Consider the following 22,681-nt stretch of genomic DNA (forward strand, 5'->3'; position numbering starts at 1 on the left):
AGTGAGCAATGTTGCTAATTATATGTAATATAAAATGACCTTTTCATAACAAACATATATTCCACAGAATCATATATTGTGTTGTAGATTCAATGTAGATGCATAATCATGTTAGCATAAAATGTTTCACAGATTGAAATTAAAATTGAAATATTGAATTATTGAAATATTTCAATTTCACATATTTATTTTTAATCTCACCACCCAGGTGGATTAAGTCCCAGAAGGAGGGCACAGTTACTCACTGATACCCCATTTGTTCAGCAAGTACATTTTAAAATTGAGACACTTTAGCTAATGTACATAGAACTTAGCTATGCTGAACAGAGGGACTAAGTGGGGAAACTACAATTTTGGTTAAAGACAGCGGGAAAAAGTGGTTCTAGAAAGCAGGCTTTGTTTATAAAAATAAAAAGACTCAGATTACTCAGTAAAGCATTATGCATGCATGGAGATAGTAAGATTAGAGAGCTAAAGATGTGAGCTAGTATTGGTACCCATAATATATATTATCAGAGACTTAATTCTGAAACTGACTTTACTCATCAAAATAAAAATTTCTCTACATATTTGTATGTAATGTAAGTAACACATAAATCTTTTCATAAGCATGGATCTAAAAATTGAAATTATTTGATTCCCAAGGATAATTGTATTATTCTTGGAATTATCACTAATATCTGGGGAAAAAAGTAATTGTTTGCTAGTACAGTGAGTGATAATAAGTTAAATGGTTATGGGAAAAAAATAGTTATGAGCACTATAGGCTATAAAAACAATGTACACTCACAGACTTCAGCTGGTTTATGTTTTTTGTTTTTGTTTTTTTTCCTGGAGAATGAGATTGTGGAATTAGAATTCTATCTTTATATTTAACTCTCAGGTAGAATATCCAAATATAAGAAAAACATGCAGGAGAAACCCTTTGAAATTGATCTATTCTTCCATAACTGCATATTACCTTTAAAGATGCATTGCCCAAGATACACGTATTAATTGATACTTTCAGTTAAAAAAGTCATAGTTCTAAAAACACCTTTATTATTTGTATTTACCTAATAATAAATGACACATTTTATTCTTAAAGTCATTATATTCAACTAAGCCTACCAACCTGCTGTAATTGACATTTATATATTTTACTGTTATAGTATTTATCTCAGATGCAGCACAGATACATCTTCATTTCTTACTAAAGAACAGAACTGTGAATTTACCCAGACAGAATATTATACATTTCCCAGGTGTTCTATCTTAGCCTGAGTCCCATATAAAATAAATAGATGAGAGGCAGAAGCAGATGTGATGGCAGTTAGTTGAGTCGTACAATCCCAAGAAGGCAAGAGTGAGGGACAAAAGGGATGTAAAGCTAGAGAGGAAGGAAGGAAGGAAGGAGAGCAAGTACAAGGGGATCTTTTTCTTTTTATTTTCTTTTCAAGATTTTATTTATTTATTTGTCTGAAAGAGGGAGAGAAAGAGAAAGAGAGAGGCAGGCAGAAGGAGATGCAGGCTCCCTGCTGAGCAGGGAGCATGATGCAGGGCTCGATCCCAGGACCCTGGTATCATGACCTGAGCCCAAGGCAGACGCTTAACCTACTGAGCCACCCAGGCGCCCCAAGGGGATATTTTTCTAAGCTATCCATAGTTTCCAAACAAGCTCAGTTCATTGCTCAGTTTCATGGGCCATCTTCATAATGGACCCATGAATTACTGTGTCTGAGAGCAGCCCATAGCAGGCAGTGAGTGGTAGAGAAGGATTTGTCTTATTTCTGACCACAACATACACATGCTTCATCTTCCCTCTCACCCCTCTCACAACCCTTTTTATTAAACTCCATTGCACTAATACAAGGTAGAAGTCCAGTCCAGGTGACTACTATAAAAGCGAGAACAAGCTGGGCACTGTGTGCCAATGCACAAACACCACACTAAGTATCTCTTTGTCAGTCTGTGCTGCCCACAGGGCTTAGGGATCTGTAGGGAAAGATGGGGGCAGTTCCTATCTCTGGAAACTTATGCTAGAGCCGTATTTGGATCTGGAGTTGTACATGCACTGATTTCTGTAGAGATTCCAACTTTTCCCACTGTACTGAAAAATGTTTCAGGTCTCCAATAAACAGCACAATGGTTACTGTTAGTTAAGGTTCCCCAGAGAAACAGAACCAATCAAATATGAATATATATTAAGAGAATGATTTATTTTATTTTGGCTCATACAACTGTGGGGACTGGCAAATCCAAAGTCTGTAGGGTAGGCTGGAGACCTAGGGAAGAGTTGTTGTTACAACTGGAGTCCAAAGGCAGTGTGCTGGCAGAATTTCTTTTTCCTCTAATGACCTTGGTCTTTTCTCTTCAGGCTTCAACTGATCAGACGAGGCCCATATACATTATGGAGAGTAATCTGCTTAATTCAGTCTACTGACTTAAATGTTAATCACATCTCAAAAAACAAAACAAAACAAAACAAAACCATCCCAGAAACATCTAGACTGCTGTTTGACCAAAAACTGTGTACAATGGCCTAACCAACTTGACACATGTAATGACCCATCATAGTCACCTTATCAAAAACATATAAAATGTGTGTCTGTGTGGCTCTGAACATATATGTGCATGTGTGTATACAGACGTATTTTTCTCTTACACTTCAACGATCAGAAAAGTCTTCCTGAAATCTTTATGATTTGCAATCCAAACGTCAAAGTCAAATACAAAAACTTTCCTTATCTTAAATCACCTTGCCCTCCAATCTTATGTTTTGCTTTTTTTCTTTTGAACTTTGGTTTGTGTATGAGGCTGAACATCATTCTTGTTTCCTTTCCTCAATTCTTTCAACCTGAGACATTATTTCTTGCCATTCTCCACTCTTGGAAGAAACAGTTTCGACTACTCCAATGACTTAAACTCTCCTACATCTTTTTCCGCCCAAGTTTTTATTTAAAATTCTAGTTAGTTAACAAATAGTGTATACCAGTTTTGGGAGTAGAATTTAGTGATCCATCACTTACATATAATACCCCGTGCTCATCACAAGTGCCCTCATTAATGTGCATCACCCATTTAGCCTCTCATAACTTTGTCTTTTCAGTCTAACAATTTCTATAAACTTTTCAATTAACTTAAAAGCAATACAACTTTCCTGTATTAAGATGGTGAGGTAAAGGCATTATACTACCCTTTCTTTTAAAAGTCACCTTAAAAACAGAGGAAAAGAAACACAAATAGCAACTTTGATGAGACTAGGAGATAAATTTAAGCCTACATTACTGTGTTTCTGAAGACAAAAAAAAAATTGAAATAGATAACTTGTAGAAATGAAGAGGGTAAATTTGGTTCATACAGAAGAAAATATTCTGAGCCAGTAGATGAATAAAACTTATGTATCTAGCTCTTCATGGTCTCAGAGGTTAGAAAGACATGAAACTAAAGGCAGGTATGGTGGGGGAAGGAAGAAAGGGCTGAAAAACAGGGGAATTATGTGAGCAACTGTTTAAAGAGTACTTGGACCTAAAGACTAATTCCATCCAATTCTAACAGAAACAAGCATTTCTCCAGACCAGAAGAATCAGAATCCTGTCACAGAGAAGGACTGGAATCATATTCCAAATGAAAATACACTCACACTGTCAGGGTGCCCCACTTAGTCCCAGAACTCTAGGTGTCAGGAACTTATACTCCAGGAAAGTGATTATGGTATCATTCTTTGGAAAACAACAACAACAACAACAACAACTGGTCTAGAGATTATTTGCCCCAGAGAAAAGACCACACACAATCCTATCTAAATGCACAATCCTTTCTGAATGTAAAATTGGGGGCTTCCAATTACTCAGAATTCCATAGGAAAACCCAGAAATTAATAAAACCCATTCACACTGCCTTAGAAATTGAAACCACAAATTCAATTTTAGATTAAGATTCCGCCAGCTACTGAAGTTGGTCTCTCAAAAAAAAAAAAAAAAACAAGCTTTTATTCCAGTATGAACAGCATTCATTGGAAGGCCCCCCCTTTTTTTTTTTTTTTTTTTAAGCTCACCTTTATTTTGAAACAATTATGCTCACTTGGCCTAGTAATATAAAAAATCAGGTTTATGGTGTCTCTAGTCTCTGGCAGTGAAGGTTGGCTGAGAAGAGCCTTCCAAAAAAGATATTCCAGTCAACTCTTAAGGGCTTCATTCAAATATAATGCACACAGAAGGATCGTCAGATATTTGCAGAGAGTTTCCAACATGAAAGGCGAAGAGCCCAAACAAGGAGAATTAAAGGAACTTAGAAGAAGTAGAGAAAATGCAATCAGCAGAAGAAAATTCCAAAGGCGTTCCATTTAATTCCTTAAAGAATGGGGAAACCAGAGCAGGATGTTACATAGTAGAAAAAACACGAGGCACATGCACGTGCACACACAGACACACACACACGATATTTACAGCAAATTATTTAAATGCTGAAGTAAAAAAAAAAAACAATAAAGGTGTTAGAGGTTAAAATTGAAAAAAAATTACCAGATTGATTTCCAGAGTAAAAGCAAGGGAAGGCCCAGATGACAGCCAAACAGCAACCCTGTGGAGAACGTTCCAAATTCCAACAAACACATGTAGGGACCCAGGGCTTCAGAAAAGAGCAAACATAATGGATGAACTTTCTAAATAGCTTTGGATGAATGAAATGAGATATATGATAGCTTTTGCAATATTATTAGAGAGGGATAAATTAATAAGGGATTTAAAGGAAACTAAGCACACAAAAAAGAGCATTATCGCTCTCAAGGATAACAGAAAGTTGCACAACAAAGGGAATTTAATCACAGAAACTTCTTGGATTTGCAACCAGAAATTATTCATGAAGACACATATTATACAATATTTACAAAAAATATACAAGCACTAGGCCAAGAAATTGTGATTGAACTATTCTGGAAGTAAGTTTAGAAGGTAGGCAGAGTGATATAGGGAAATAAACATTTTCATCTGCTGTAATTGGAAGTCAATCTAAAATGGAAAAAGTGGAACAATTTGTGCACAGTTTCGGTAGACTATCTAGGACAGTACCAGAAGAAATATATATTAGTTAAGTGATTGCCTCTGTGGAATGGGACATTGATGGAAACAGGAAAGTTACAGATAGGGGACTATATATTTTTTATTGGTTTACTATTTTTTATAAATATTTCAGCACACTTTTCTTGTATTCATTCATCTCTCCGGATAAAAAAGCAAGGAAAATATCATAGACTTTTCAAAGGAATTCTGGAAAAGATCAATATCACTCAAACATAAACTTCCAACATAGTTATGTATTTCTGCCACACTCTGTGTGCATATTTTGATAAACTAAAACAATTTAAATACTAACATGACCATACAACATGATAAATTAAACACTTTCGTGTTATTAAACATTCAGTATGAAGATTTTTTGTTTGTTAAAATACAATTGTTTCAAATGCATATTCCACAATTTATCTATTTGACTCTTGGTCTGTTAGTTTCCTTGTGTGATATTATGAGTTTAGAAATGACAAGATGAAAACCAACATCTAAAGATCATTTTTCCAAAATCATTTTCAGAGTTGGCAATACCAAATCAAATTTTAATGCTTAAGTATGTACAAAGTACTTTCTGAAGTAGTTAAACTCACATACATGACCATCAGAATATGTGTATGACTACTTGTTTCATTGCAGTCTCTCAACTTTTCCTTGACCTTCCTAGGATAATTTCTAACCTGGCAATCAGCATTTCTTCTTTTATCCCATTTTGGGGGTTGATAGAAGAAATGCAGATTTCCCCAAGCCGGTGTCAACTCAAAGCATATTTGGTTATTATTAGGTATTCTCACTACTTCCGCACATTCCTTCCCCATATAGAATATGCCCTTATTCCTAATTCTATATCCAAACCTTCAGCCTAATTAAATGAACTGTGACTTGTAAATGCCAGGCATTCATCAAGACAGTTATGGATAAGAACAAAGAGCTGAAATTGGATATATAGGGGAAACAACATAATTTTTCTCCCCTTTCCACAAATATGAGCATGGCATTTTGATTTTAAAAAAATTAAAGAGATGTAGGAGAATTTAGAATCAAAGTCAGTTTTTAAAACTGGACATTCAGGGCTAGAAAAGAGGCAGGAGATAGGTGGCCGAGGCTAAAAAAAGGGGGTGGCCTGAGGGATCCTTGTGGTGGAAATATTCTACATGTTGACTGTAGTACTGGGCATGTGAATCTACACATGTGGTAAAACTACATAGAAATTGCATGGAATTACGTGTGTACAAAATGCATATAAACACACTCAAAAGACTGCATGTAAAATTGGTGAAATCTGAATAAATTTGATGATTTGCATCAATGTCAATGTCCTAGTTATGATATTGTACCATGGTTATGCAAGATGTTACCACTGGGGAAACAGGCACCCAGGATCTCTGAATGTCTAGTATTATTTCTCACAACTGCAATGTGAAATTAAAATTATCTGAAAACTGAAAAATAAAATAAAAAATGGACCCTTAATCTTATAAAACATAGAAAGGAGGAAGAGGTCTATTTTTTCAAGTCCTTGGGTGGGTTCCCTGATTTCAAGACACTATGGGTAAATATCAGTCAAGTTTTGATAAAAAATAAGTTTGATCTTTTATAACTTTAAATTTGTATATATTTATTTAAAAGTCAATAAAATGAAATACATATTGTAGCATGATACAACTCTATAATCACAAACTCTGCAAATGAAGGTCAAACTCAATAATTTTTCCCCACTGTGGTTAGTTAGTTATATATATAAAACACGTGTAGACTATCTGGGCAAGACTAGAAAAGGTCTGAATTTAACCTAGATAAATAATCTGCAAGATTTGCAATCCAAACTGCTCTATTAGCTAAATTCCTTTAATAAACATTCTTAGTAATTACTTAAGCTTTGACATAAGATTGTTTCCATTTTTCCTTACTGAAGGAAAGTCATATGAAAGTCATAGAGCAGTTCTGCAAAAATGAATGCATGAATGAATGAATGAATGGACAGTTTAGAGAGGGAAGTAATGGTGACAATAAGATTTAAAAAGGAAGTCACTCAGATCTCAATCTTGGAGCTCCCATAACTTTCAAACACTACATACTAGATGAGAAAATCTACTCTGACATAGGAGGCAAAGAGAAAAATAAATCTTAGATCTGTCAGAAACTTTCTCTAAAGAGAAATTCACAAAAATTCTATACTCTTGGAAAAAAAAAAAACCCTAAAGAATTGCAGGTAAGGGAATGATTTTATAATCACCAAGAGGAGCAATCCCCTAATGATTCCTGATAGTACCGCAAAGAAATGAAAAGGACTCACCAGATAGAGCCTGTAAGGCTTTCCTTCTTGCCCTATTATTCTGCATGTAAAGAATGAAGAAAATTCTCATATTCTTTCATTCAACTTGTTTATTCATAGCAGAATTCTTGTTGAGTGAAATATATATTTTTTCTTTTAGATCAGAAGGAGGACATAGCTAAATTCAATTTTAGAATGCATACAAATGAAAATTTAGTTCCATGTTTATTGAGCCTCCATGTTTTAGAACCCTAAAGTTTAGCGAACATAAAAAAATCAAGATGATTTTGAAAGACTGCAGGACAGGTTGTTGTGAAAGAGTTGGAGCTGGAAACTTAGTCCCACTTGAGAGTTCAAGGACAACTTCCTTTAGGTGGTGACGCTCAGCTAAGAAAGTACAATCTTCGATCCCCTCTTGAAAGAAAGGATATATACTAAACTCATAAAAGGACCGGGAAAATTAAGTTGTTTAGATACTCTTCTCAACAACATTCTTCTAATTTTCTAAAATTTTGCCAGGAGTTTCAAAGTTCAAGCTACGAAGATACTTGTTTTCAAAAGAAGTAGAAGGAGTTGGGTTTGTTTTTATTAGATAGTAGAGCAAAAAAAAAAAAAAAAAAAAAAAAAAAAAAAAAAAAAAAACCCCCCTTTTTTTTTTTTTATTTTTTAAAAAAAAAGAAAAAAAAAAAAAAAAAAAAAAAAACCAAATAAAACAAAAGCACTCACTTCTTTTCTTTCATTACAGCACCAAAAATACATTTGAATTTATCCTACATAAGATGATACAAAATAGAGAAGACGCATTTAGTTAATATTACCAAATCAACCAGATGCTTTCTGTTCTTCTCTAGGGGAAATACATTTGACCTCTGAAACACTTTTCTTGGCTTCTGTTCTTCTAGACTACTGGGTTGAATCCTTCCCCTGTGGCTACTCCTTTTTAGTCATGTTAGAAAAAATCTGTTCATTGTCTTCTCTCTAAAACTGATTTCCTTGGGGTTTTAACCTTGTCCTTTGCTGGAACCCTCTCCTTGTATAACCATATTTACTAGCATTACTATATATTAATATTCAGAAATCTACATATCAACACAGATCTGCCTACCAGTTCCCATGTATGCTCACTATATCATATGTGGAACATCTCTACAAGCATCTCAAATTCAACATTTCTAAACCTGCTTTCCCTTCAGTATTCCCTGTTTTAATGAATGGTGCCACCATGTGTAGTTACCCAGTCAGTTGTCACACATGGTTCTTTCCTCGCCCTTACGGAAACATTCAATCCATCAGTAAGTCTTATTGTCTTCATCTATCATTCTCAACAACTTTTGGTTGCTCTGTATTCTAAATGTCAAGGTATTGTCCAGATCATTGTCAAGAGAAGGGAAGGTAAGTCAGAAGAAACTGAATTACCTATGAAATGTGGTCTGTATAAGAACTAATGAAATGTCAATATGGATAGGCCCAAAAATGCCACACTTTTATGAGTAAGCAGAGTTTTTAAAGTGACAGAATAGGGGTGCCTGGGTGGCACAGCGGTTAAGCGTCTGCCTTCGGCTCAGGGCGTGATCCCGGCGTTCTGGGATCGAGCCCCACATCAGGCTCCTCCACTATGAGCCTGCTTCTTCCTCTCCCACTCCCCCTGCTTGTGTTCCCTCTCTCGCTGGCTGTCTCTATCTCTGTCGAATAAATAAATAAAATCTTAAAAAAAAAAAAATAAAGTGACAGAATAAAAGCTATGTTTAAAAAAATAGAGAAAGAAATGTCATTTCATCAAAAACAAATGTTGACATTTTAATTAGCAGACATGCCTTTCCTCTCCTAGCTCAAGTCCTACATATCTCACAGTACATGTAAATTGAACGTGGGCTGTTTGTGAAACTGAGCTTGAGTATTCAATATGGTTAGAAAAAAAAAAAAAACTATATCTGGTAAGTCGTGACTATAGCTTCATATTGTGATAATTAATTTGAATAATTGAAATGATACATCTTATCAGAAAATTTACAACTCTAAGATGGCTTTCATTTTGCCTGCCTAAACACAAGTATTTGAAATATTTAGATTCATAGAAGGAAATGTTTTCTGCTCTCTCAAGCTTCTTCATGTATATATATATATTTTTTTTGCTAATTCTTACTTTGTTTTGTTTGTTTCTGGGTTCTTTTTATCTCAGTGCTTTTATTTTACTTTATTTTATTAGTTTTATTAATATTAGTAATAATATTTTTATTAATTCTATTCATTAGTTAATTTCCAGGGAATAGGTAATTCACTGAAAAATATTCTACTACATGCATTTGTATAGAAATAAAAATATTCAGATCAGAATCAGTATTTTCTTATTTTCCTTAACACTCTTTATCATTTATTTTGTGGCAAATACCGTTCTAAGTTCTTTATGTGCACTAACATTTCATGCACAAGACAATGTTATGGGGTAGGTGTTATGATACCAACGCTCTAAATGTGAGAAAAATGAGTCATCATGCAGTTAAGTGACCTACCTAAGGCCACACCTGTATGAAATTCCAGCTGCTTTCTTAAGAACTCTGATATGTAAGGACAAGACATTTTTTTTGAATATTTCTGAGCTGAGACCATTACACAGTCCGGACTGTTGGTTTATGTATGGTTTTGTTTTATTTTTCTCCCCATATGTCCTTTGTGAAATTTGTCATCATCTTACCTTTGTCCTGCAAAACTACCTATTCATAACTCATTATTTTCTAATTATCTTCTACGCACTACAGTGACATTTTAGACATTTGATCCTAAGTAAAACAAAGTGACTGAAATTTTGGTTTTATGGATCTAACATTTGATTTTCTGCTACTGTGAAACAGTAAGAGAGAGAACACTGAACACAGTTCATTTTCTTTGTTTCCCAAATAAACATATTACATTAGTTTGCTGGAACTGCCACAAAAATACCCTAGCCTTGGTGGCTTAAACAGCAGAAGTTTACAGTAAATAAATTTCTCTCTTATCTTCTGAAGGCTAGAAGTCCAAGATCAAGGTGTTGGGGGCGTTTAGTTTCTTCTGAGGCCTCTGTCCTTGGCTTGTAGACATCTGCCTTCTCTCTGGGTCCTCACATGGTGTTCCTTCTGTCCCTGTGCAGCTCCAATGTCTCTCTCAGTGCCCAAATTTGCTCTTCTTATAAGGACAGTATTCAGATTGGATAAAAACTCACCCTACTGGTCTTGTTTATTTTTAATTACCATTTCAAAAGCCTTCCCTTCAAGGACAGTCAAAGTTTGAGGTAGTGGGGGATAGGACCTCAACATATGATTTTGGGGGAGACATAATTTGATCTCTACCACAACATTAATAAATTACTAGAATTGATAATCACTAAACACTGATTTTACATGTCTTTTTTAAAAAAAGATTTTATTTATTTGTCAGAGAGAGAGAGAGAGAATGCATGAACAGGGGGAGTGGCAGGCAGGGAAGCAGGCTCCCCCCTGAGTAAGGAGCCTGATGCAGGACTCGATCCCAGGTTTGATCCCAGGACCCTGGGATCATGACCTGAGCTGAAAGCAGGCACTTAACCAACTGAGCCACCCAGGTATCCCTTTATGTACCTTTTTAAAGAACGGATACATTAGGGGGTGCCTGGGTGGCTCAGTCAGTTTAGGTCTGCCTTGGCTCATGTCATGATTTCTGGGTCCTGGGATCAAGCCTGTGTTGGGCTCCCTGCTCAGTGGAGAGTCTGCCTGTCCCTCTCCCTATGCTCTTGCCCCCTGCTTGTGTGCTTTCTTTCTCTCAAATAAATAAATAAAATCTTATTTATGGGTACATTAGAAAGGATAGTTTGATAAAATACTAATGCCTGGTTACCTTTCTAATATCAAATTTAAGTGTTATTAATCACCACTAAATGTAACTCTGGTCTAAACCAAGTCTAAAAATGAACACATTTTGAAGTATCTCTCTGTAATTATAGCCCTGAAGGAAATATCTAGTACGCTTTCTGAGTTTTAACTCCAGATTATTTTAGAATTTGGCAATAAAGCGCTTTTATAAGTACTTCTCCCATTACCTTTTTCTCTGTTTGGGGGAGTCTTTAATTTTCTGTGTAAGTTTTGAGAAGAAGTTAAGAGTCTTCAGAGCACACTATTTTCTCTGTGAAGTTCATGCTCAGAATACCTGTTACTCCATTGATCAAGTAACTTTTATATAAGGAAAATATTGATTTCAACTATTCCTGTGCCCATTGCTGTCAGAAGAAACAAAGATCATAAGGTCCTTTCTATCTTCCATGTGGATTTTATCCTCCAGTCAAAGGATTCCCCAATAGTTTGCTCAATTCTCCTTTACTTCCCTTCCCCACTGCTTCAGACACATGGGACAATGGTTTTCAATCTCTGAGCACTGTATTTCAGGCATCTTGCCTCTTACCTTATAAATGGAACAGCTAAAACAGTTACCTCTTTAAGGCATACTTTCTTACTATTCTCCAAAATAAGTTATATCTCAATAGAACAATTTTTAAACAGAGGTACCAAGACTTTCCCAAATATGAAAAACAAAAATGTCTCAGAGACTAAAATGTCTACTGTTTTTTAATAAAATAAATTAAGTAGAAGGCCAGTGTCTTTCTTCTCCTGTCCAATCACCATTAATTTAGGCCAGGCAGTCTTCATTTTTCCTTTAAATGACTGAAATTATAACTCACTACTAGTGACCCAGACACGATATTTACCCTCTCCAAGCTGTTCTACATACTTCCGTCATAATATTTGCTGTAAAATTATATGAATTTATGATATAACAATGATATATTTTATACATATTATTGCTTTAATACTGTAAAAATTACGAAAATCAATCTGGAAAATGTATAAAAGTGTTTTCAATATTAATGCCATTTTTTTTTATTATCTCAAGGAAATGAAGGAAACAAGGTCACCAAAGTACATTTGGACTATTTGTAAAGGTTAAATTGGAAGCTATAATCCTATAATTAGAATATAATTAAGAGTCCAGATATATATAAAAATTAGGTAATTTTCATGATCATTAAAGGGCAATTCATATTCTATGTATTTAAAAAGATGGACATACATTTTATAGAAAATTTTAAATTCCTAAATTAAATAGTTTTTTCTCAAATTATTTGGATAGATGTACATTTGACTACAAAAAAGAATATCCCTACATAGGAGTTAAATAAGAAAAATGACTCAAATAGTGGTTGTAAATTTGTCACTGCAAATACAGTGATCTTTTTAGACAAAGTTGAATAACCAAGACTTCTTGAAAAAGAAAGAATAAATGTGTATGTTTTCATAATGCTCTACATCATCTAATAGAACAAAGATCCAAAATTTATTTGAAAAATATAATCTATTTTAAAATTAAGGAATAGTTACATCACATTCCATAATTTTGATATACTCTTTTTATTACATGTGCATGTGAATACAATGGGACACAGAGGAAAAGGATGTCAGCAGTCTACCTTTACACTTCTTCAGTTGGACTGTTACAAGAATTAGATTGAAAAATTATTAAAAACTTCTATTGTTATCTTCAGACTTACTAAAAAGGGTAGAGATTTGGCTGGGCCATTTAAAACATGGTTGTCCCGAAACTCATCTTGGTGGAGATAAGTTTAATTTTTCTTTCTTTCTTTCTTTCTTTCTTTCTTTCTTTCTTTCTTTCTTTGAGCGAGAGAAAGAGAGGAAGAGCACATACAGTGGGGAAAGGTAGACGGAGAGAAGGGAGAGTCTTGGGAAGACCCTGCACTGAGCACAAAGCCCGACATGGGGCTCGATCTCATAACCCTGAAATCATGACCTGAGCCAAAACCAACAGTCAGATGCTTAACTGACTCTGCTACCCAGATGCCACTTGGTGGAGATAAGTTTAGAAGATAGACAGTAAATATGAGTTATAATTTATTTTATATCCAAAAATAGTTATGAAGGAAGTGGTCCTCAGCCATGGGTAGGTTGGGAAGGCCACTTAACAGAGAGGAAACATCCTTTACACAGTTTTGAAACTTCAGGTCAACAGGGACTGTGTAGAAATATGCACTACACTAGCAAAAAAGAGTAAAAACTTTTCTCTAGCCTAATTTTTCAGTAAATTTCCTAGCTTGTTCTGGTGAGTCAAAATATCGAGAATCCTGAATGATGCAGCTTTCACCTCAATAAGGTACTTCTGATCAAGCATATTCAGAGAAAAAGCCTCTAAAACTAAACTTCCAAATTTTGACTATAAGCCCTACCCCAGACACCTTAAAGACAAAACAGAGAGAAAATATGTTGTTAATATACATCACTTTTAACCAGTTCCTAGGGAAAAGAGCCCAGGGTATCTCAGATAAACTCATTGAGAGGGTTAATTTTGCACAGGGAAGCCAAGCTGGGTCTGCAAGATACAGAGCTCTAGATTCTGACAACAGACGACCGCAATAGAAATAGTCTTGAATAAGCCTGGGTGAATCACACAAAATATGAGAAGCCCTGTCTTTCATCTGTTCTAGGCCTTATCCCAATCTAATAATGAGACTTATATCTTAATATAATTATCTTTGGCTTCAAAGACTTCTATTTTGATTAGTTGTTTCAAACTCAAAATATTGTGGCCTTGGCTTTTTGGGGTAGTGTTTTAAATTTGTTGTTTGCCAGATACCTGGATGGCTCAGTCAGTTAAGCATCCGACTCTTGGTTCAGCTCAGGTCACGATCTCAGGGTCATGAGATTGAGTCACTCAGCATGGAATCTGCTTGAGATTTTCTCTCTCTCTTCTTCTGCCCCTTCCCCTCTCACTTGCTCTTTCACTCTAAAATAAATAAATAAATCTTAAAAAAATGAATTTGTTCTTTGCCACTAATTATGGGACACAAAATAAATTTAATTGGTGAGAGCCATTATTACTAATAGTAATGAAACAGACAAATGAAATAGTAATAGTAATGAAATAGACAAAAGAGAAATAATAGAGTGTATCATAGCTTGTATGAATAAACATACATTTCAGGTGTGTGTGTGTGTGTAGTGTCAAGATGTAAAAAGCATATTTTTTTTTTATGTGACAGAGTTAAAAAGTTTCAAAGTCACTGCCCTAGACATATTATAAAGGATAAGTATCATTATCTGGTACTGAACACATAACCAAAATCCCCCATTTAATCAAAGATTTTAATGTAATTTCTAAACATTTGAAAATAACAAATTTAAGCCTAAATACACAAGAAATATTTTAACTGGGGCCATACTAGCTAAGATAGGCACTTGCTAACAACTGTAGCTACACTATTTCCTCATTCCTAAGAACCATTCATCTACCAGCCAGAACACTTCAAAATAAGTGTGGCTTGTGATGAATGTGGCAGACAGAATTCCCCTTGAAATTCAACTTTCCTAATAGGAAATATTCACCTTAATTGATTGTTGTAGAGAAATTGTGGGGTCATCCAATTTTTAAGATATCACCTAAAGAAATAAGATACCTTGGCCACTGTCTCCAGATTTAGTTTACTTTATTGTCAAAAGTAGATTTTCAAAAGGAACATATGTCCCTGAATACTTGGATTAAAAAAAAAAAAGTCTTATTTTTTGCTGGCATATTTTCTTATATGTTTTGAAATAATAACATTAGATAATACTCAAAAATTTTCTGATAATAAAAGATGCTTTTTCTTTTTCAAAATTACACTATTAATACGTATATTTGATTTTTTAAATTATTTCTTCCCCAATTAGTGTAATACCCTCTTTAAAAGAAAGCTCCTAGGGTGCCTGGGTGGCTCAGTCAGTTAAGTGTCAACTCTTGATTTAGCCTCAGGTCATGATCTCAGAGTTGTGAGATCCAGCTCCTCGTTAAAGAGAGAAAGGATTCTCTNNNNTTCCCTTTCCCTCTGCTCCTTCCCCCCTTAAAAAAAGAGAAAAATTCTGTACACATCTATGCTTACGGGGATCCATTATATTATTGCTACCACTAAAAGATAAACAGGAAAATAAACAAAAGATTAAAAATGACACAGATGTTTTGGAAAAATTCTAAATGAGATAAGAAAGAACAGACGAAAGGTACATTAGATGTAAGAAGAACATACTTCGTTTTAAGTAAAAACTACTTCATAATTGCATCAGATTAAGAAGAATGCATTGCTTAAAGAAGGGAAGTTAAGATATTAAGATAACAGCATTACCATACAACCCAGTAAGTCCACTTCTAGGTATTTATATGAAGAAAACAGAAACACTAATTTGGAAGGACTTATGTATCCCTATGTTCATTGCGGCATTATATTTACAATAGCCAAGGTATGGATGCAATTCAGGTATCCTTTGATAGATGAATGGCTAAAGACGCCACACCCACACACCCACAGGAATATTACTCAGCCATAAAAAGCAAGAATTCTTGCCATGTGTGGCAACATGGATGGACATAGAAGGTAGTACACTAAGTAAAATAAGTCAGAGAAAGGCAAATACCATATGATTTCACTTACATATAGAATCTAAAAACAATAAAATAAATGAATAAACAAAACGAAAGAGAAATAGAATCACAGATACAGAGGGAAAACTGGTGGTTGCCAGAGGGGAGGGGAGTGGAGGAATGGATGAAATAAGTGAAAGGGATCAAGAGGTACAATGTTCCAGTTATAAAATAAATAAGACATGGGATGCAATATGCAGCAAAGGGAATATAGTCAATAATACTGTAAAAATTTTGTATGGTGACATATGATAACTAGACTTATTGTGTTGACAATTTCATAATGTATATAAATATCAAATATGTTGTATACCTGAAAAAAAAAAAAAAAAAGATATTAAGATAACAGAATGGAATGAAAATATATCTGATAATGCCTAGGAGAGATATTTAATGGATAGTAACAACGATTTCCCAGAATTTAAAAATAAGCTAAAAATTTAAAAATAAATTATAAACACCTAAAACACAGAATAGCACTATTTTTAAAAAGTCCTGAGCATAGTAATAGGCTTTAGGATTCACAGAATTACTAACAAGAGAGACATAGAAAAGAAAGGAACTAGCATGAACAAGAGAACAAATGAAACGTAAGAGAAATGGAATTTGCTAAAAGACTTTGTATATGCAATTTTGATTAGTTTTACTCAGACCCATAAAACTTTTCAAGTAAAAGAAACAGATGACCTAAAAATAACATGTTATATATATTTTTAGGTCTGTTTTCCTTAACATTAGATTTCAAAAGACAGAGAGAACTAAAATTGTGGACTCCCAAATTTTTCAAACCCAGAAAGTTTAGAAACACTTATAATAGCAAACAAGACAACAACTAAAATAAACATATGGTCTAGACTTCTGAAAGTATGTCATCCCTTCAGGAGGGAAAACGTAAGTTGTAATTAAAGAAACATACCAAAATGAAGTCACAAATAGGGACCATATGGAGTACATCACTTCACCAGGTTAGAGCGGGAATATATGGGGAGGGAGGAATGAAAAGGAGCAAAAAGTTTTGTTTAAAATAGTATCTTCAAAATCTGGCTTGGGGTGTTACAGGATGTCAGATGTTTAAAGTTAGCTTTTCCTTCTGGTGTTTTGGGGAACTTCCTGGGATAGAGAGCTCCATCACTGGCACATCCACCAACGGTTCTTTTTACCCAAGAGAGTGAGTCTTTGCTTTATGCGGCTGTGAACATTCCTTTTCCCAGCTCCAGGACTTCCCTTGATTCCCTGTCTTCTTCCACTGACCTCCCTTCTCTCCAGGTGGCAACAGTAAGAGAAATCTAAAATGAATCCATTTCCTGTTAACAAATGAGTATCTTCACAACCCTCCCTTACTCTGCTCTCCTGAGTTTTTATTATTCTTCATGTAAGGGAAAGTGTTTAAAAGTCTTCAAGAACCCTGTAACAAGCTCTCTTCAATTGTTTTGATAACCTACGTATTGCCTTTGCTTTTGAAATTCACATCTATCATATGTCCATGTCACACAGAAACTTTAAGATACCACTGCAAGAACCAAACTGAATAAGAGAAATAAGCAGAATGATGAAGGAATGTCAAACTAAGTTAAACAAGGAAATCTTGACCTTGTGACTTTTTACTATGAAAAAGATAAATTTGAGGAAATTATATTTGTCTTCAAATATTTGAGAAAATAGAATTGTTGAAATATTGATAAGGAATAGAACTATTTCCAGGGAATAAAAACTTCTGGGAGAAAACCTTTTCTCAATGAAATTAAGATGTACCCATGAAATGAATGAATGAAAGTTGACTGAATCAACATTTAATAAGTCAATACAAAAAAAAACCCCAAAAAACAAAATAGCCATCATCATAACTAATCAGAGCATATTGGTGAATGAAGATATAAAGGTCACTGATTTCTGAGGTTACCTAAATGTTTCCCCACATCCTGTTCTCCTAAATTTTACATAGTCTCAGTATTGTAAGTAGGTAGAGCACAGACACATAGGCACACACTGTCTCGTACATGCCACTTTCTCACCCAAACATCATTCGCTATTCAGGAAATGTACGGTTCTTTAACCCTGCTTATTTCTTTTTTTCCCCTGAATTTACAGCATTAGAATTTATGATTATATAAACATAAACTTATCAAAACGAATTTCATATTTTAAAAAAATGTACTCTAGATGTTGGAGTCAAGGATTCTTTGCTGGTCCTTGATTTTTATTTGTTTTACTGCCATTGGTTTCAAGGAAAGCCTGTTTTAGAAAGCCAGAAACTACATCCCTACGTCCCTGACAGAGTAGGCCAGTGTTGGTTTTTGTTTTTGTTTTTTTTCTATTCTCTGAAGATAAATTAATAAGTAAAGTAGAGAACAGTTATTTTATATTTAATTTTTTTTAATTCACAAATTTAAATGAAAGAAATCTTTATTCTTTTCTGCTATTGCTTGAGTTTGTGTCCATCACTAAAACAATCAAGGGCACAGTCTGATAACAGCCTAGAATGATGGACAGATGGACAGAAAAGTCCCCTGGGTGCTTTATTAGTTTCTGCCATTCTTGAGCTGGTAATCAATAAAAAAGTTTTCTCATAAAATAAATTGAATATTTCACGGGTAAAAAGTGATTATCTTCTTTATTCCCATGGCTGACCTTAATAACTCACAAAGTCCGTAGGCACTTTGTGATGTCTGTGAGTTATGAGACTTTCATACTCATGAAAGAAATATAATAATCACCCTTCACTGCAGAGATATTCTACACCTCTCATATTAAATCAGTAAGAAGCACATGGTTCCTTGTAATTGCAAGAAGGCTGAATAAACATCCAGGGTATCTATCTAAGTTTAGATGTATGACACCTGAGGATCATTGTTTTGAAAAGGAATTTTATGTCCGCATTGTCATTAAAAAAAGGACGTTTTATTATACTTGAATTAAGAAAGTATGATTCAGTGTACTCTAATAAATTTTAGGAGGCTCCTTGACTTATTTCATAATTGCTTCTTTAAGCATATCACCTTCACATTGAAAAGTATAATTAGAATATTTTAGTCTGTCATCCTTATATTTTTACTGAAAGAGATCTAGCAATTATGTTAGCTTCTAATTTGTATGTATTGTTTGCAAAGCACCCATTCTGCTATATAAAACCATGGGGATTCCAACAAAATTGGTTCCCTGAGAAAAAACAAGGTAGCTGCATAGACTGCATTAACAGGAACCAGTGGATCAATTGAATCTCTCCTGAGAAATAGAAACAATGCATCTCTCTATACTGGCTGAGTAAGTAAGACTAAACAAAGAAGACAGAAGGATAAAGATAGGCAGACAATATATTTGAGAGGTAGCAGTCCTTTAAAAATAATGGCATTGTTTCATTTAAGAAGAAACTCTGGCTAGAGAAGTTGAATAATTTATTCAAGGATGCAAAATTATATTTGGTCAGCTGAAAAACTGGAACCAAATATTATTTAATTATTTTTTTAATTAACACAGAAAATTTAAATAGTTTTTAGTGTGCATCTTTAATACCATGTGTAGAATTCTGTAACCACCACTATAATCAGGACATAAAATGATTCCATCACCCCCCAAAATTCCCTTCTGCTACTCCTTTGAAATTACACCTCTTTCTGCCTCTAAACTCTGGAAAACACTGAATATTTTTTTGTCACTGTAGTTTTGGCTTTTCCAGATGTCATATAAATGGAATCATACAATATGTAATCTTTTAAAAGCAGCTGCTGTTACTTAGCTCCGTGCCTTTGAAATTCATTCATGTTTGTACATCTATCAATTGTTTCTTCTTTTTTAGTGTGGACTTGTATTCCATTACATTCCAAGACAAGATCATGGAATCCATGATAAGGGGTTTGCTTTTCTTCTGATTGTCAAGTAATCTTATCAGGGGTTTGATGGGATCTGAGATATGTATTTGAGTTCACTCTAGCTCTTCTGTGGATAATACAGGATAGGCAAAAGTGGAAGAAGGAAGGGAGAACATGTAAGAGGCTAGATCTGTAACTGGATGTGAGAGTGATATGTTCTGGAGGCATCCAGGGTAGATGTGGAAAACAAGGAACAAATATAAAATACATTTGAAAGGTGGGGTTGACAGGATTTGAAGCATAAAGGAAAAAAGAATCAGGTATTCTCTTGCTTCGTTAATCTCTGTTGGTTTCGAGTTTTCGGCACCTCCGGCCTACCTTACTCGAACCTATATTCACTTTCCCTAGACATAGTTTTCTTCTCAGTGAGCACAGTAACTGTATAATTGGACTCAATTATATAGCCCAAATAGGACACCATATTTAAGGTGTGAAAAATGATGGCAAATATCTTAGTTATGTCTTTGCCAATGAAGAACTTAAAATCCATTCAAATACTCAATTACACTAGAAAAGACATTGAAACATTGGCAGAATGTCTTCTGCCACTTACAGTAGATGTTGTATCAGACTGTTGAATTATGTATTTATTCAAATATATTTTTGTGTTATATATCTATTGGCAATCTCTAACTTAGAAGCTTATAAAATAAGTAGATTGAGGGACTGACTGTAAAATAAAACAGCACACAATAATCTGGTTGATTCATATTGTACTAAGTTTATGATTAGGTTTATGTAAAGATGTATGTATGTTTCTATATATTTATCTATCTATCCATCTAATATTTCATATAAGAGTTTTTAATGTTCTGATCCTGCAAGGTATGTTAGTTTTTCACAGTTTTTACACGATACATGTTAATTTTGATCAAATAAAGTGGGATCTGTGGCTTATACATAAATAAAATAACACACTGAGAATATTGTTCTTACCCTTTCCAAAGGTTACTTAGACATACTTAAGATACTTTGTAAGAATTTATTATTTAAAGAAAATATTATATTCTAACTGAGAAAAAAATTATTTCCTTGGGATTAACCTCAGCTATTAAAATAACTTGAAATTAACTTTTAAAAATGCAATATTAATTAACGTATAATCTGTAAATTATTAACAGATTAAGAAAGTGATTCAAGTATTTTCAAATGGTCTTATTTATGGCTAATATATATGTTCACTGCTTTGCAAGAACATGCATACGTATATATGTATGTATGCATATATACATAATCATGGATAATAGAAAATACAAGTATTAAGTAGAAAAACAGAATGATCGAAGGAAGGCCACATAAGGAAACTCCTCTGGAGAAGGGAGTATTTTGTTTTCATGTTTACTTGATCTGTTGTGTTTGCCTGGATCCCACTGGAATAATCTATTCATCAGGATGGAACATTCATGAGTCCTTTAAAAGCAGGTGTTTAGTTTTTCCAGCTCTGAATATGGCAGTTCCACAACGGCTTCGCAGGAAAAGTGAAGCTCTCAGAAGGGAAAGTTTAATTGGTTTTCAAGACTCTCACTGAATTTCAACAAAGTTGAGCTATTGACCAGAACACCTGTTTGGCTTTGAAGACTACTTTCAACACTTAATTTCAGGCTTGTCCAAGTTAAGTAAAATTAAAAATTAAAATATATCAGCAACATTTAAAAATTAAGACCTATTACCATCAGTTCCTTTGGTAATTAGTGATATATCTTCCACCTAGAGATACTCACATGACAATAATATGTATGTCATAATACTATCTATCGGTTTTTTACATTTAATTAATTAATTAATTAATTTATATTTAGAGAGAGAGAGCGGAGTGGGAGGCAGAAGGAGAGGGAAAGAGAATCTTAAGCAGGCTCCACATCCAGTGAGGAGCCTGATGTGGACTTGATTTCACAACCCTGAGATCATGACCTGACCTGAAATCAAAAGTCAGATACTTAACTGATTGAGCCACCCAGATGCCCCTATGAGGTTTATATTACAATTTAGAATTAATTAAAAGAACTTATTAGTTTAAACTGTAGTCATTTTCAAGCACAGTGAACACAAGAAGACCTCAGCATTTAGTGTTTACTCTAAAATTATCATTTATAGCAGATTTTTGAGAATCTCTCTGTTTTCACTTCCCTTCAAAATTTATTAAATAATACCCAGTGGAATTAAAGTATTGTAGTACCATTAAAATAAAATACATTTTTATTCTATCTAAATCAGTATTTTTAAACCTAGAAGAGTTGTTTTTTTTTTTTAAAGATTTTATTTATCTGACAGAGATAGAGACAGCCAGCGAGAGAGAGAACACAAGCAGGGGGAGTGGGAGAGGAAGAAGCAGGCTCATAGCGGAGGAGCCTGATGTGGGGCTCGATCCCATAATGCCGGGATCACGCCCTGAGCCGAAGGCAGACGCTTAACCGCTGTGTCACCCAGGCGCCCCTAGAAGAGTTGTTTTTGGTAACATGTATAAATACATGTGTGTATAACACTGTTATATATATATATATATATATATACACACTCACATTCCTATATGCATAGAAATTGAGGCCATTTTAGATGAATGTGGTTATTCTCCTCCCCGCCAATCCATGTGTTCTTAAGCATTCCATGTGGCAGGATACTACTAATCAGCACCCACTGCTAGAACACGTAGACTGAGGAATATAGGCTGACTGCAGTGCCCACAACCCTTCTTTCTGTCTTCTCTCACAAGTGGTCTGTCCTTTCATTCCCAGACATCCCTGGCCATCTGGCTAAGCAGAAGCCACTCCTTTCACAATCCCTAAGTAGTCTGTTTTTATTGACTTACTTTCAACACACTTAATTTTATAAATACCTGTTTTATTATATATTTTCAGTAAAAATAAAGATCCTCCCCCCAAAATAAATAAAATAAATAAAGATCTTGATGTGAAAAAATTTGTGACTCAAAACTCCCCGAACAGTTTTAAGAGGTTTCTAGTTTTACCCCTGCTGATTTCTTCAACATAAAAAATCCAGAGAACAATTAGACTAAATGTTGAAAATAAGTC

The sequence above is a fragment of the Ursus maritimus genome, unplaced genomic scaffold, assembly GCF_017311325.1.
Source record: "Ursus maritimus isolate PB19 unplaced genomic scaffold, ASM1731132v1 scaffold_20, whole genome shotgun sequence".
NCBI lineage: Eukaryota > Metazoa > Chordata > Mammalia > Carnivora > Ursidae > Ursus > Ursus maritimus.